At 40.6% G+C, this 13,614-nt stretch overlaps 2 pseudogenes; one reads left to right on the top strand and one right to left on the bottom strand.

The window, feature by feature from the left end:
- Positions 1-4,489: 4,489 nt before the first annotated feature.
- Positions 4,490-4,608, bottom strand: LOC134953511 (5S ribosomal RNA; annotated as a pseudogene).
- Positions 4,609-5,827: 1,219 nt separating this feature from the next.
- Positions 5,828-5,946, top strand: LOC134958088 (5S ribosomal RNA; annotated as a pseudogene).
- The last annotated feature ends 7,668 nt before the right edge of the window (positions 5,947-13,614 follow it).

Raw genomic sequence — 13,614 nt, 5'->3', positions numbered from 1 at the left:
CGAACCCGCTCATCTCTAGTCAGAATACCTCTTTCTTTCTCTGTTTTGCTTATACAGGAACAAGCAGATGCAAAGCAAGTGACAGAATCATGCACATATGAATGGGTGCAAATATTTTCACACATTATACTGGCATGTGCAAAGTGATTTCACACAATATACTATGGTGGTAATTCAGAGTTGATCGCTTGCTAGCAGTTTTTAGCAGCCATGCAAACGCATTGTCGCCTCCCACTGGGGAGTGTATTTTTGCTTTGCAGAAGTGCGAACGCCTGTGCAGCAGAGCGCCTGCAAAAACATTTTGTGCAAAACAAAACCATCCCTGTAGTTACTTATCCTGTGCGATGATTCTAACGTTGGAGGGTTGGCTTTTGACGTCACACAACCGCCCAGCGCTCGCCCAGCCACGCCTGTGTTTTCCCTGGCACCCATTTTTCTAAGCACTCCCTGAAAACGGTCAGTTGACACCCAGAAATGCCCCTTTCCTGTCAATCTTCTTGCGGCCGCCAGTGCGAATGAAAACGTTGCTAAAACCTGTGCAAAACCACAAAGGCCTTTGTACCCGTACGTCGCTCGTGCGCATTGCGGTGCATATGCATACGCAGAAATGCCAATTTTTAGCCTGATCGTTGCGCTGTGAACAACGGCAGCTAGCGATCAACTCAGAATGACCCCCTATATGCCAATTGAAATAATGCTTAATGTTTCTAATGAATAAAGATGACTGCAAGTATTAGAAACAGCTCAGCTACAATTAGTTTGTGCTGTAGTAAATATTTTTAATAAATTTAAAATGTAATTTTACTTGCATAAACTTTATTTGTCTTCAAAGCAGAAAAAGTTAGTACAAGGGATTTACATAATTTCTTATGGTCTCTTTAAGTGGTGTATGTGGTTTAATCAACTGGAAAATACAGCATAAATCACGACTCCACAGGAGTCAGTAATCACTAAGAAATGTGCTATATTAATACACCTTTATTGCTGGTCCTCTAGTCTACAAATACTCAGAAATTATCATTTTTAAAGTACCAACCTGTACGTGAAGTGCGATTTGTTTCTTTATATCTGTCCGCAATAATAGATTTAGTAAAAATACACTTTGTGATTAAGTTAACTTTAAACTCAGTACAGAAAGTTATTTAATTATAATCAAATCAGTAAATTGAAAGCAAAAATTAACCACATGGGCAATCATATGCACTAAATAAACATATGGAAAACTTCTACCCATGTAATTTGTTTAAAAAAAAGCAAATACAAATGTGACACTTACCACGCAACACAAAAAAAAAAAAAAAAGTCACCTAAGGAAAAGTTGTTGAAACTGTTTAATACACAGAAAAATACAAGAAAATGGCAAGTAAAATATAAAAATTCAAATGATCAAACAGTTCCATGAAAAACTATCAAGACAGAGATTTTAATTTAACTCTTAATATTTCCAAAACAGAATTAACTTTATTTTCACCGACCAATAGGGTGGTGCCTGCAATGTCAGGCAGTGCACCCACTTCCCACCAGCCCTGCCTGTTGGTGCACTGCCCAGTGATAGTGTCGTGCTCTAATGCTGTGGCTGGTCCCCTCTGCCAGGACCAGCCACCATAGTAGACATGCACAAGGGCCGGAGTAGTGCACCTGCACACCAATTATCCCTAAATAAAAATATTTTATGCAGCTGGATCGGCAGCAGGAGGTAGTCATTGGTGGCCAGTGGGGACACCAGGGAGAATGACCACCTGAATATTTCTTTACATTGACAAAAATAGTATGCCTGGGACAGTAGTCTAATAACTCGATTGCCAGGAGATTCACAATAATGCCGCATACTGCCTTTTCCCATAGAGGCAGTTTGATGCTGCTCAATTAACTCAGGGGGGACAGATCTTTCTGTGCACATACTGCACCCCCTGCCCCAACTTCTGCTCCTCACCCTGTCCTCTACTGCTACTCTCCCTGCCCAATGCTCTCTTCCTGGGTGCCACACAGAGAACACTGGGCTGGGTGGTGGGGAGGATGTGCCATCAGCTTGTTTTCCACTAAGTTGCCTGCACATAAAAGCACCTTTGTCATCTGTACCTCTGCCCTCACCCCAATAGTCATCCCTGCTCTATTAGTTATCAGAAAGAGGGCCAATCAGAAATGCAGGCTTCACAGGTCACATAAGGGGGCAGGGCTTGTTTCAGTGTCTTGGAACCAGGGAGAAAAAAATTGGGTGCCTTTTTGCCATTGATGATGGAGAACCATTGAATTTCTGCCATCAATGGCAAAATCATCTACCATTGGTTATTAACAATCAATGGTTGTTTTGCCATCAATTGTCGATGGCCATCCTTATGTCTAGCTAGGTATGGGGATACTGATAGCAAGGGGGCTACATCATCATATAATAATAATAATAATAATAATAACAACCATCACTCTACACACTACCCTCTCACCCTCCAGGTAAAATAGCTTAAGCAGAGTAGATGTTCACAGGCAGTAGTTGGTGTTGAAATTGGAGTGCGCAACTGTTCAGACTCAAGTCATCCTTTTCTCCAGGAAGATTTCATGCCCTTTTCCAAGATATCAACTAAGATCTCTTAGCATGGGTGGGAGCCATCTTGAAACAGTTAGATCATCACAGTGGAAGACACTGTGACCTATGATTATCTGCAATCCACAATAATTCCATTGTTCCTGCACCACTACCGAGTGTATACGTACACTTGCCAGCTGGTGAGCCATATGACACCCGCTTTGCTCCATGAGAACTAGTAACAGTGTGTATGGCTGATCCTAAAACCCTTTAATAAAGCAATACCACTGGTTAAGTAACTGGGCGGTTCATAGTTTGTCATCCATTGGTACGTGCTTACGTAACTCTGCAAAATCAAAACCTGCATACACATTATTTCCAACAGTTGGTATATGCAGCACCAATAAGCAGGGTCAACATACTGTTAGAACATGTCACAGTACCTGTCATGTTACCTGGCAGTATCCAATCCCATAACAGGGTTCTCCATGCCTTTGGTTATGTGAGCTGCAGTACTGGTCCTTAGAGGTGCTGCTCTTCTGACTGCACTTAGGTGTCAGGTAACTGATGACTCAATTATAAGCACAGATCATACATGAGACCTGGCTATTTAGGTCTGCCTGGTCCCAGCATTCATTGATGGGCCATTAATGATTTAGCTGTGTTTCTGGACCTTGTGCTTGCTGTGAGTGCCTTTTGGTTAATGCTTTCCTGATACCTGAGGAACTTATAGCCATTCACCAGGTTTAGAATCCAATCAGGGGTCTGATGCGTATGTTAACCCTCCCTCCCTCCCTACACCACTAACCTTAACCCTCCCTTTTATCAGCCTAAACCTTACCCCCCTTCACACACACAGCCAAACCCCAACCCTACCCGGTGGTGCCTAAACCTAACCCCCCTTCTCGCAGCCTATATTTAACCCTTTCCACCCCTCGGCCTTACAGTAACCCTCCTCAGGGGTGGCTAAACCTAACCTTCCTTCCCGCAGCATAAACCCAATCCCCCTTCCCCACAGCCTAACCCTCCACCTGTGGCTTAAACCGAAACATCCCACCGCAGCTTACCTCTCTGGTGGCCCAGCAAGCAGATGTTTGGGATCCTGGAAGTCTGGATTCCAGTACCGGGATTGTGACCCTAGTCGGGATGCCGTCACTGACATTTCAAACAGTGTCGGGATTCCGGCATCAATATTTCGAGTTCAGGGATCCCAAATGCCGGGATCCTGAATGGATCCCATTCTGCGCAACAAATAGAGTGTGCCTCCTAACTCTACAATATAAAAACACAGTCATGTGCTGTTTGCTGTACTTACAAAGAAGTATTCTTAAGCAAAGAGAAGAAAAAAGAAAGACTTTGTGTTGGGGCACGCTTAGAAATTTGAAATAAGTTTATTAAAACTTAACATTTAATTAATAACGAATAAAAGTAATGAGGAGTTTGATACAAAAAAATTGTTCAAGAACACAAAGTAAACATATATATTGACAGAAATCAGGATAAGCCTGATACAAAATTATGGGCACCTGTGGTGAAAAATATACTGAAAAACATAAAAAATTACAAAAAATTAATATTATTAAGGTGCCTGAGTAAATCAAAATTCAAAATTGGAGTAGAGGTAAATGATATGTACATATAATCACCGCAGTGATAATTGTAGGTAAGCACCTAGTCTAATACCTCATGAGAATAGATGAGAGGCACAAAGGTTCATAATTGAAATGTCAAATGACTGAGGGTAATCACCTGGTAGAGATCCTGTTTGCTAAAAGGCTAGATCCTTATAGATAACAAAGCATTTAAGATAAAAGTATGATTATTAAAGATACAAAAGAGCATTGATAAATAAGCCTAAAGGCAAAGCCAATTGTAGATAAATAGAAGGTTTGCGGGAAAGTTGGATAAGGAATAGGTAAGTTTCAGAAGTTGCTCTAACACTTCTGCTGTTTGTGATCAGAGGTCACAATCTTACTGCACCTGATATTCCCAAGAGGTCACCCTACTAGGTACTGATCAGGCTTATCAGCGCTTAGCTTCCAAGGTCGGATGAGATTGGGCGTTGCTGCTGAAATATGGCAGTAATAAACACTAGGACACAAATGAGAGAGTGTAATGAGTAGTGAGCAACAAGGTACTTCTGTCCAGTTTCTAGCGCAGATTCTCTGTTGCTGTGAGCATTGCAGAGAGTGGTCTCGCATCTGGATGAGAGGGTACTAAAAATAGAAGTGAGATATGCTCAGAATAGGGAGGAAACCTTGCCTTCTGCTGTCCACTGTCTTATATAGATATATAGCGGACAGTGGATGAGAGAGGTGGGTTAGGCTTACCTATTGAAAAAAAGGGTGGTGGGAAAATTAGAAGAAGGAGAAGAAATGGTAATGTGGTGAGATCACAAATTAACAAAAAATTAAGTAAATTATGAAATAAAACAATCATGAAATCAACGATTAATTGGAAAAAAGAAAGTAAACACAGGCTGCATGGTAAAGGCTTACCAAAATGGGTATAAGACCCTGTTTATGCAGAAAGGATTCTGCAAAAAAGTATTACATTTAAAAGGAAATACCAGAAAATGGTTTAGAACAATAATTAAGGATCAAAAATAGCAAACATGGAAAAAAAACAATATTGATTATATATCAGTATCAGTTAAATAACTGGAGTCCAAATGGGCACATACAATACCAGGGAGTCCCAAAAGTGATCTGAGCTAGAAAGAGTTCAGCATCACTGAGCACAGACGGACCGTTTCACCAGGGTGGCTTGTTCACTGTGTCCAAACAAAAGGTGATCCTTAATTATTGTTCTAAACCATTTTCTGGTATTTCCTTTTAAATGTAATACTTTTTTGCAGAATCCTTTCTGCATAAACAGGGTCTTATACCCATTTTGGTAAGCCTTTACCATGCAGCCTGTGTTTACTTTCCTTTTTCCAATTAATCGTTGATTTCATGATTGTTTTATTTCATAATTTACTTAATTTTTTGTTAATTTGTGATCTCACCACATTACCATTTCTTCTCCTTCTTCTAATTTTCCCACCACCCTTTTTTTCAATAGGTAAGCCTAACCCACCTCTCTCATCCACTGTCCGCTATATATCTATATAAGACAGTGGACAGCAGAAGGCAGGGTTTCCTCCCTATTCTGAGCATATCTCACTTCTATTTTTAGTACCCTCTCATCCAGATGCGAGACCACTCTCTGCAATGCTCACAGCAACATAGAATCTGCGCTAGAAACTGGACAGAAGTACCTTGTTGCTCACTACTCATTACACTCTCTCATTTGTGTCCTAGTGTTTATTACTGCCATATTTCAGCAGCAACGCCCAATCTCATCCGACCTTGGAAGCTAAGCGCTGATAAGCTTGATCAGTACCTAGTAGGGTGACCTCTTGGGAATATCAGGTGCAGTAAGATTGTGACCTCTGATCACAAACAGCAGAAGTGTTAGAGCAACTTCTGAAACTTACCTATTCCTTATCCAACTTTCCCGCAAACCTTCTATTTATCTACAATTGGCTTTGCCTTTAGGCTTATTTATCAATGCTCTTTTGTATCTTTAATAATCATACTTTTATCTTAAATGCTTTGTTATCTATAAGGATCTAGCCTTTTAGCAAACAGAATCTCTACCAGGTGATTACCCTCAGTCATTTGACATTTCAATTATGAACCTTTGTGCCTCTCATCTATTCTCATGAGGTTTTAGACTAGGTGCTTACCTACAATTATCACTGCGGTGATTATATGTACATATCATTTACCTCTACTCCAATTTTGAATTTTGATTAACTCAGGCACCTTAATAATGACAATGCTAAATTCCCTTGTCGTATAAACAACCCTTTATGAAGCTAAGAACACTGTACGCTGCGTGCTTAAGAAGTACCGTAATGGTACGCTAGTTGCGTAACGATCGCTCAGCCGTAGGCGAGACGCTCAAGCGTCACGTTCGCTCACGGCCCAGCGATCACAGGACACGTTATTGGCTATGACTAGAGTAATGATTCGCTATGGCGTAGCGGACGCTCGAGACCACGAGGAGATCACCAGCGGCGCAGACGCTCACAACGCTATACCTTTATGTCTAAACCTTATACCAATGAAATACACGGAATACCTTAATGTGAATACAGGGTGTAAGTGCAACCTTGTGTAACCTGACTAACTACAAAGCTGCTTGAGCGTCACCGACGCTCAAGTGAACACTTAACACTATAGGAAATACACTGATACTGGTTTAGGGTCCAAAGCCTATTAACTGTATTATATCTAGTATACTTGTAAAAAGGGGATAACAGTACAAATGATACACTACAATATAACAAAGACTTCCTAACCAAAATACAATACTATCTAATACAATACAATACTAGTCTAGGGGAGATACGAGAGAAAGAGAAGGGAAAGAGAGAGAGAGAGACGGAGAGAGATGAGAGAAATTGGCTCACAGAAAGACAATGATAACGGAGAGAAACTTACGCACAAGGGTAAACGATCGCATGCGCCTGGACATCCAGCACCCGATTTTCAGCAATGAGAACCGTTGAAGAGTGAGAGCTGGATGTGGTCAGCCTGCCTATTTATGCCCCACACACAATGCAATCTCATAGTCCCTACAATCCCATTGTCTATTGGATGAAGGAATTCGACCCTGTATCACAACAAAAGGTCATAGGTTGATTCATACAGGTGGGCTGTGACGATTTCAAACAGCTCAGGTGGGTGGGGAACTAGGTTTCCCGCCGCATACCTGAGTATGAGTAAATAGTAGAAATGGACATAAACTTCTTATGTCCATAACTATTCGCACGAGCGATTAATACGCTCCAAACCAACACCGGAATATTGCTAATTAAATACTCTTCCGATGGGTACCAAACACTGCTGTATGATTCCTGTTAGACCCTTCGTACGATACAAAGAGGGATTCCTTAGCTCAGGGACCTTCTATATTAACCAAACTTTCAGAAACTATCAAAGGGACCATGATCTATAAACTACATTAATTGTGAAAATATGTAACGAATGAGTCGCACGCTACGACTACATAAACTCTACCGTAAATACGCATACCGCGCCTGCGAGTGCACGCTATTGCGGGTATGCGCCTTCACGGGAGAGCGTACGCATGCGCAGCACGGACCAGTGTGCGGTGCAAATATGGCAACGTGCATAGAGACATTTTTCTGACTTTGACAGTAATATTAATTTTTTGTAATTTTTTATGTTTTTCAGTATATTTTTCACCACAGGTGCCCATAATTTTGTATCAGGCTTATCCTGATTTCTGTCAATATATATGTTTACTTTGTGTTCTTGAACAATTTTTTTGTATCAAACTCCTCATTACTTTTATTCGTTATTAATTAAATGTTAAGTTTTAATAAACTTATTTCAAATTTCTAAGCGTGCCCCAACACAGAGTCTTTCTTTTTTCTTCTCTTTGCTTAACCATTACTGACTCTGGGAGCACCACCAACTCAAATAATTATTTAGATGTCTTCATTAAGAATCTTTAAATTTAAACTTAGTATCGTTGGTCATTCCCTGAACAGTTTTCTACAATCTGTGTATTAATCTATGTTCATCATTACCACATTTTTCCTGTGCGGAACCAAACCAAATTTCTGTTAACTAAAGAAGTATTCTTCCCAGGTAAGGTTGTTACATAAATCATGCACTGTCTAATGGCAGTACTTGTGGTCTGGGCACTGAAAAGAAGCTGATGCATTAAGGTGGTCTGAGCCTTGAAATTCTTTCCTGTGGAGCAGAATATCTGACACAATGTGCCCACTTCCCTCATACTCTCCAATGAGAGCAATGAGCCCATAGATGGTTACATTTATGCTGATACAGTGCATTTACCTCTAACTTGTTCTAAGGGGAACTGTGCAGACAATACTTAGTTGCCTACTCAAACCACTCTCCAAACCATTGTATAAAAAGAAGATCTATTATTTGATCACTAGCTATTGTCTATACAACGTATTTGCCTGTAGAACAGTTCTCATTAATGTCTGATCAGGTTAATTAAAAAATAAGTAGAAAATACTAAACCAGACACATTTTTTACTGATCAAATTAGTCATATTAAGATGCCTGAAAGTTTAATATTGAAACAGGTTTCAGGGAAGAGTACAGTACAGCTATATAGGGTGGCAAAATATAAATCAGTCTATGGATTGTTTTAGATTACAAGGAATAAAATAGTCTACAAATTTTAAACCTGTTAGTTTACTTTAAAATTATCTTTGTGGCTATATATGGCTACAAAACTCTGAGTCAATTTATATTTCTGTCCTTTACATTTAAAGTATATTATATATATTCAAAGCAAGGACGATACAAAGGTGTTTTATATATTTTTGTGAGCACACCAATGTCATCAAATCGCACTTGAATTGATTCTTAGGGGTAAATTTCCTAAAGCTTTTACAATTTAAAAGATTGTTTCCATAGTGTCACGATCTGGGAAATTAGTCACCACTTCTTACCTTCCAAGTGTCTCCTGAGACTGACTCAGTGTTCCAATCCTGGATTCCAGCTGTGCTGTCTGTGTGCAGCACGCTGTACTACTTTGCCTCAGTCTCCTATCCATGATCTCGGCAGCGCTGTCATGGCAACTATACAGTTAATCCCTTCTGTTATAGTGAATGGCGTCTCCTGTCCCCTGCGGCCTCCGCCACCATCACCACTGATTTCCTCATGCTAAAGTTCAAACAGACTTTCCCTCCAGATTCAAACATGGGCGCAGCCATGTCTGATTTCACCACTTCTCATTCTACAGCCTATCCGCTGCACTCTGGACTCTGCCTGATTACCCAGCCTACCTGCTTCCCAGCTGGTATAAATATCCTGCATCCAGGCTGCCTAATCGTCAGTGCTTTGGTTGTCTATCCTAGTGATACAGGTCTCTCCTGTCTGTGGATGTTCCAGCTTGTGCTTCCAGGTATTCCAGCTCCTGTGACCTTGCTCCACTTAAAGATACCCCACACCAGTTACCATCTTATGGTGCTGCCTGACTCCAGCAGTGTTCATACATTGCATCCTGTGTACCGCAGTGATCCATCACTGTCTTCCAGCTTTCAGCGTTGTTCCAGATTCACTTCCAGCTTCCAGCTGTGTTCCAGTATCACTGCTAGCTCTCATTGCCCACCAACATCGCTCTCCATGATCCACAGTGACTTCATCACCGGCTTCCAGCTTCCAGCATTGCTCCAGTCACGCTTACAGCTTACAGCGGTGTTCCTGTGTCACTCCCAGCTCTCACCGGTGTTCTGTATCACTTTCAGTATTGCTCTCCATCTCCAGCGGTGTTCCAGCATCGATCTGTTCATCATTTACCACACAACATCGAACCACAGTTCCCCATTGATACTCACCATCGGACTCTATCTTCAGTGGTGAGTTCAATACACCTTCTGTCTGCACCGGTTCCATCCGTCATCCTCTGCATTTTTTCCAAGTTACCTTCAACCTCTGTGCATTTGTGCCAACCCAGCTTCCAGTGTGTCATCTGCTAGTTCCCTGTTACAATGGTCAGCTGTGGCCTACGGACTTTCCAACTCCGGGTCTTGCAAGGACTTTGTTACATCTCATCCTGCATTTGCCACAGTATTCATTACCACTGCACTCCCAGGAACTGTACTGCTATATTTATCTGCACAAGTTACTGTTGAAAGTTATCTGAATTGCCAAGGTTTCTAAACTGTGTGTTCAATAAACAGACTTTGTTTTATATACTCCGTTGTTGTGTTCACGCCTTCGGGCAAACGGTGCCTTTCCTCCTGCATGTCCAAGAACCCTATTCTACCTCCACGGTTCACATACACGCCAGCCCCTATGCCTGAGGCTTCTCCAGGTCAGCCTCAGCCCTCAGTTGTGACACATAGCAATCAATCAGATTCTGTTTATCATTTTCTAGGATGAAATAGAAAAATGATAGTCGGAATCTGATTGGTTGCTATGGGCAACATCATCTCTTTTCATTTTTAAAAGCTTTAGTAAATTTACCCCTTAAGGGCCCCACACATTAACTGATGTGTGAGGGCGATATGAACAATCTCATTAAGTAATGAACAAGAAATTGTTCATATCGCTCAGTGTATAGGCACCAATGATGATGATGGTCCCGTGGTAATTCATAGTTGGTGCTAGCTCGTTTATACCTGCAAGCAAATATGGACAATATCATCCATAGTAGCATGCAGGGCTAAGGGGCCAGGTGATGTCAGGGAGAAGTGAAGAAACTTCACTCCCCTCCCCCCCGTGCCACCGGGTCGGCCATCGGTGTGCAGGGCCCATAAGATTTTGATAAGCTCACACATACTCAGGGAAAGTAGACAAGCCTCCTAGATTCTGGCAAACTCCCTAAATGAAATGTGCAGTCCGAGGATTTGTTGGTGCAATATGTATTGAAATCAGAGCATTGTACTGCTGAAGGAAGGGTGACAGTGACGCAGTTGTGGCACCACACACCCAGCTCCCGCTTTTGTATGTCCCCTCTTAGATAATCTTGGTGTGTACACATATAGGAGGCAAAATGTATCACATAAGTTGTTCCTATATGGTTGCCTCATGTGACATAAACAAGCACACCATTTTTTTCTTGGTGATATTTATACTTTTTTTTCTGTAGCTTGCTCAATTAAATTTTAATGTATAAAAAAGTGAATGGACAAATGAAGTGCTAGAATTGAAAAGTGCCAGGTTGACCTTTATGGTTTGACAGTTTTAGAATTAGTTGTTTATGTGGTTCATGTAAAAAATAAATGTTTTCCATGGCATTTGGTGAAATGCACTACAGATTGTAATATACATGCAACCTCATTTATCAGTTTCAACCCTGATGTCGGTGTCTAAATATGATATCATGTTGCAGCATTTCACTTCCACAGAGACATTCTAATTGTAAAAACACTGCGAGATTGTACTTCTTTCACACCATTTCCATTATGCTTACAAAACATGCAGGTAAACCAATGCTAATTTGTTATTTTCCTGTTCTCATTTATTATCAACTGAATGCTCCATGAACAACCAGAAATAAATTACATAATTAACATGAAAACATTAATAAAGAGTAAATTAATTGAATTAAAATGGCATACTTTATCACATGGTACAAACAAGCAATTATTTAAAAAAAATTAATTACAATAATAACATAGACACTGTCACAGTAATTTATCTAGACCTTGGATAATGCGTGGTGTTGTATTAACACTGGGTTACTGGGAAGTTTCACAGTAAATATAGAATGGGTCAGAAATAATGATATAAGATGGTCTGTGATGGCATACATCTGCAGGCTGTTTTACTATCATCCAGGGATTGTTTTTTGCAGTATACAAATGATGCCATTATAAAGAGGTACAGCAGATCATCACTATGATCTTTTTATTGTACACACAACTAGATTAACAAGTTAGCAGTACTTCCAGTATAGCACTGGCCCACAAGGGTACAGGGGAAACCCCCAGTGGACCCCACTGCCTGGGGGCCCACCTCCTCTTCTAGGGATCAGGTTTCAACTGTGCCCTTGACTTATACATGTTACCTTATACTGCACAGAACGGTGGTATATTTTCTACAGTGCATTGCTGTTACTAATCTGGTACATTATCATGCATGCACTAGCAGTATTTACTGTATATATATTTATCAAGGGTCCCAGCCCATGTATCTCTATCATTGCACTCCCCCGGTGGGCCCTTCATGCCCAAGTCCAACACTGAGTACTTCAGGTGAATAATGAATCTGTTATCATCTCTATGTAAATATTTTCATGAACTTTGCTGTGTAGTTTTTTCATTTAAACATTGTATTCCTTTGTGAGGCCTTCTCTGTACCAGTTATTACCAAATGAGCCAAATTATTTTATGCATAGATATCAATTACTAAACCACGAGTCTAGTTTTGGTCTGGGGTCCGTTTGGTAATATATATGTGTGTAATTGTTATATATTGACATTGGGATAAATGATTTTTGTGTTTGCAAACTTATGATTTATTCCTAAAATTCCAGATTTATTCCAAGAATATGAATTTGATTAATGGAGTGAGAGATAGTATAATTGTTTTGTCCTAATTCTGATAAATGATGTTATCATAAGTACAAAATACATAAAAAAATAATCTCCCTGTACTGAGCCTATGGCAAATCATTATATCCTGTCAAAAATCTTAACTTTTGTAACATTACACCCTAGGACATAAAATAAATGAAATCAAAATTTTTCCAACTTTATTTACATATATCACCTTATAGCATTCAATTTGTCATGTTTTGGTTCTTTTGTGATTCCATCCTCAGATTCTTAACTTGTGCAGATCTTGAGAACGAAGTCTTGAAGATAGCTGGTTAAATATAGTTCCTGCTCATAAGTTATGGGTAAACTTTAACTACTGTAGTTCTGGGCAGTCAGCAGAGACCAAGAAGAAGAGCACAGAGTCTAATTACACCTGTGGTTTTCACCAGGGACCCCCGCAAAGGAGTTTGGTCTTTGCTGCTCCCGACATGCAGGCCACGGCCCCTTGTTTGAGTCACTGAGTACTAGCACTAGAGGATTTTGATAGAACAGAGAGGCAGGAAACTGGCAGACAAGATCTGGAATTCCAAGATGCAGGACTGATGTAAGACTCAGGTACAGATTAATGACTGTAGATTAGGTATCAGACTGGAACTGATGACGTAGTATAGATCTATATGATCAGATTGGAACCAATGGCAGATATCATTGGACTAGAATGGATGGCACAGAGTATCGGACCAGAACCTATGGCACAGAGTATTGGACTGGAACCGATGGCACAGAGTATCAGACTGGAACCGGTTGGAGCTTGGTAGTGCAGTAGGATGGAGATCTGCACTTAAGTCACTGAAAGGATGAGAATCTGCATGAGCTTCACAAGAGCCATAAAGCTAGGCTGTGGATATAATCGCACTGGCAGCTTGTGACTCTAATTCAATACCCTTAATAACCTGAGGTCAGAGATTAGTTGTTGTGATCAGCTGAACAGTTGATGGCTCGGATTGACTGAGAACTGGTCACATGAGTGTAAGCAACATGCCTGGGTTTT

Source organism: Pseudophryne corroboree, chromosome 1, assembly GCF_028390025.1.
Source record: "Pseudophryne corroboree isolate aPseCor3 chromosome 1, aPseCor3.hap2, whole genome shotgun sequence".
In the NCBI taxonomy this organism is placed as follows: Eukaryota; Metazoa; Chordata; class Amphibia; order Anura; family Myobatrachidae; genus Pseudophryne; species Pseudophryne corroboree.
Note: the sequence above shows the minus strand (reverse complement) of the source record. Positions and strands in the feature narration are given on the sequence as shown.